This window comes from Etheostoma spectabile, chromosome 17, assembly GCF_008692095.1.
Source record: "Etheostoma spectabile isolate EspeVRDwgs_2016 chromosome 17, UIUC_Espe_1.0, whole genome shotgun sequence".
NCBI classification, from domain to species: domain Eukaryota; kingdom Metazoa; phylum Chordata; class Actinopteri; order Perciformes; family Percidae; genus Etheostoma; species Etheostoma spectabile.
Genome location: NC_045749.1, coordinates 22,471,866 through 22,475,739, shown reverse-complemented (window position 1 = coordinate 22,475,739; position 3,874 = coordinate 22,471,866). Strand labels below are relative to the sequence as shown.

General features: G+C 44.1%; 1 pseudogene; it reads right to left on the bottom strand.

Moving 5' to 3' along the window:
- The window catches only part of LOC116705672 (Na(+)/H(+) exchange regulatory cofactor NHE-RF1-like), a 20,143-nt pseudogene extending 17,555 nt beyond the window's left edge, over positions 1-2,588 (bottom strand).
- Between the last annotated feature and the right edge of the window lie 1,286 nt (positions 2,589-3,874).

Here is a 3,874-nt window from a genome sequence, read left to right as displayed (position 1 = left end):
GGGGGGGGGGGGGGGGGTGTACAGTTACAAACTATGTTTAATGATAATAGAGAGGTGTGGTTTACTTCATAGACTGTGTACCTGTGTTGTTACATTATCTGGGTCACATGACAGTGACATAACCAAAAGATGGATCCTGGGGTTCATTCCCAACTTAGTGTAAATAATTCTGGCCTGTCTGGCTGAGAGGCCTCGATGTGACTCAGCCTCTGGTCCGACAAGTCAGACCTGAAGCAGAGACACTGACAGGCATTACTGTGACAAAGACTCCTGTTCCTCAAGAATGATAGAGGCCTGGAACATTTCCCTGTGCTGTGTCACCTCTCCGTCTTAGCTCATAGCCTCACCGGCACAGTGAGTAGCTACTTAATAGTAGAAATGTTCAATTTTTATCCTTTTTGATACAGATCCCTATACCTGAATTTGCTAATTGGCCGATAGCGAGCAACCATCTGATACCAGTAAAAAACAGCTGTATGCAACTAACGCTGTATGGATGCGTTATGATTTCTATTGTTGTTGTATGGCCGCGCTCAGGTTAAACCCTGTGTAAAACATGAATGCCATACGACTTTCTTTTATTAACTACTTCAACAGTTAGACGTAACAAACAGATAAATCTGGGAATGAAGCTCGGACTAATGGAACAATCTCAGCTAGCACCGCACATTCACACATTTTTATATTTGTTTCTATTTCTGTATCTATTGCTTATGTCATATTAACGTTAAATGTCTGTTTGTATGCACCATTCAGGCAGATTCCACGTAAGCGGATCTTACTGTGGCAATAAACCCTATTCTCATTTTGGACACTTGTTTGCCCGTGCATCAACACATGATAAATTACCTGAAATCAGTTAGAGGCAGTACAGCACAACTATGTCACATAATAACCTTTGCAGCTCAGAGGCAGGGCTGGCCTCAGATCAGATAACAAGATATAAATACGGGACACGGCCTTTTGGCTGATGATTTGGAAATGTTGTTTTTTAGGATTTTTGCATGAATGTAAAAAATATTTCTTTATGTGTCACTTGATGAATTAGCCAAACAATGACATTTCTGTCTGGATAGTGTGTCAACAACACTGTTCCTCAACTAAGAAACTGGATCAAATTTGAAAGTGACGCAACATAAAAGTAAGTGGACCTTGAGTCGAGGCCGAGGGGGTTCAGTACTGTAACACTGATCCAAAGGCCAAGAAGAAATGTCCAGGATTACATTACTTATCTGATTTCCACAAATGTTACAGCAATATGATGCTGCGTGGCTGCTACACAGTGATGTGCTGATACAAGATCACATGATTGAAGATTATATTCAAGGGCCCAGTCCTATTCACAGGTCCAGAGGTTAGCAGCTGGAGAAGTCTTAGAAACGATTCATCAAAGTCTAAAAGCGTAAACTAATTTAGAACTACTACAAAGAACTACTATTTTTTTGGGACTGTTATTGCCACTCTTCATTCTAACCCCAACCGGTCGTCGGACACCGCCTACCAAGAGCCTGGGTCTGGGTCTGTCCCAGGTTTCTGCCTAAAAGGAAGTTTTTCCTCTCCACTGTGGCCCTGTTGCTGCTCTGGAGGAAACTACTAGAACTGTTGGGTCCTTGTAAATTCTGGAGTGTGGTCTAGACCTGCTCTATCTGTAAAGGGTCTCCAGATAACTCTTGTTATGAATTGATACTTTAAATAAAATTTAATTGAATCCATTTAGTCAGCATTGGCGTTTGCCTCATGTGTAATAACAGAATTGAGTTCTACGTCCGGGATCCACTACGTGGGGTGTGCAGTGAGGAGTGCTTTGCTCTACCTTGGTGCTGGAGCTGACACTCAGCCTCCCCGACCTGTCCGAGCTCTCCGAGGAAGCATCCCCGTTCTCAGGCGGGACAGGGCTGGACCCCCTCGGGGTGCCGTTGCTCTTTGAGTCCCCGCGGTCAGAGTCGCTGTCCCCCCCGGGCAGGGGAATCCCCTCCGTGACGAACTCTTTCCGGCACTGCAGGTTGTGTTTCTTGAGCAGCTCCGCCGTCTCGCCGTCCACCACGATAACCTCCAGAGCCCCGGTTGTGGACCGTATCCTGGCGACCACTTGCTGATGGCTCTCGCCCTCCACGCTCTCTCCATTCACGAACACCAGGCGGTCGCCCGCCAGAAGCCCGGCCGCGGAGGCGGGAGTGTCGGGCTCCACGAGCCTGATAAACTGCCCGGTCTTGCCCTTCTCCCCGTGCAGGTGGAACCCGTAGCCGCTGGGTCCTTTCTCCAGTACACACAGCCTGGGTCGGAGGTTTGACATCTTGTTACCCTTCTAACCGACTAAAACTTTTCTACTCACTTTTCTGAACCACTTGAGAGGCTGGAAACAGGGAGCCACAAAACTACTGACACCTGTTGGGCCAACTGACTTCGCTCGAGCTCCACTTCCGCTGAACTGAGTCCCAGTGAACTTTCCCCTGCTGGTGTTGCGTTTTCAGCGCGCCGCCCGGTCTCGGATCCTCCCCCTACGACCTGCTGCTGTGTTGCAATCTTCTCTTTCACCTCCAATCCGACCGCGTCCCGTGCTCGCTGCTCACCGGAGGTACTGACAAACAACACAAAGCTGCCATCGGCTTTTCAAAATAAAAGCTCGTACTGTTCAGACTGCCGTAACGGGTTAATAACGCCTCTTCCTCAAATCTAAACTACAAAGTACAATGTAACGTCATAGAGAATTGGTCTTAACCCTTGTGTTGTGTTCCCGTCAAATCTGAATATTAACACTTTTGTTGATGCTTTTTATCGATGTTTTTAACTCTTTTCTTACATTTGTCCCTTTTTCCAACACTATTGACGCTTTTTTTCAATGTTCAACACTACGTAACTAATTTATTAACATTAGTTTTACAGTTATTTTTGGGGAATTTATGGTCGGTAAACCTCATTTATAGGAAATTATATCTAATGTTTTGATTTGAAAAGCAGAAATTATTTAGACTGAAATTAAAGGAATGGATGTTGATGCACGTTACCTATGCTAAATGAATAAATTCAACAATTTCAAACCTATTCCCCATCAGAATATATCCCTGGCAGAGAATGGAAACCGACTAAAGCTTGTAGAAAAACATAGAACTGACTTTAAATGACTTCTGACCTCAGCATCTCTAGATCCTGCTGCTAGCAACAACCTAGTGTGTTATAAATAATAATAATAATAATAATAATAATACATTTTTGGTATGTTTGGGGTTCAAATTTAATTTTAACTTCACTCACTTACACTGCAATATTTTCTGTACTATGGCACTTTACAAAACCTTTACGCCCCTTCACATTCAGCCTACCCTCTGCTCATTGGCTGTTGTTTGCCTGTTTGTTTGTGTGTTTACTTGTTTGTTTGTTTGTTTTGCTTTTATTGATGAAAATGCTGCTGTCATAAGGGAATTTCCCTGCTGTGGGATGAATAAAGTATTGTCTAATCTAATCTAAAGCATTTACTGTTGTTTTCATAGACTCTCCTATGTGATTGGTTACAGTGCTGTTTCAATGCATTTGTATAGTTCAATGTTATAAATAAATAGTTAGTATATTCTTGACGTTCCACTTCCGGGATTGCTCTGTTGCCGACGGAAATTCTGCCGGATTTCACTCATGTGGGCACAGGTGTTGCAAAAATATTCAATAAAAGTTGAGTAGAATAGGTGGGCATGAGTCAGGACCTGGGCCTTACTTGGTCTCCGGAATGTGTCCCTCTGCCTCCTGTCTGAGGAAGCATGGGCTTGGCAATGGAATGGAACTGGACAGGGTTATAACACCTGACATAGGAAGTGTTCAGCTGGATCAGTCCGGGAGGCATTCTCTGTTGAAGAATGACAACCTTTAAACCTCTGAGGGCTTT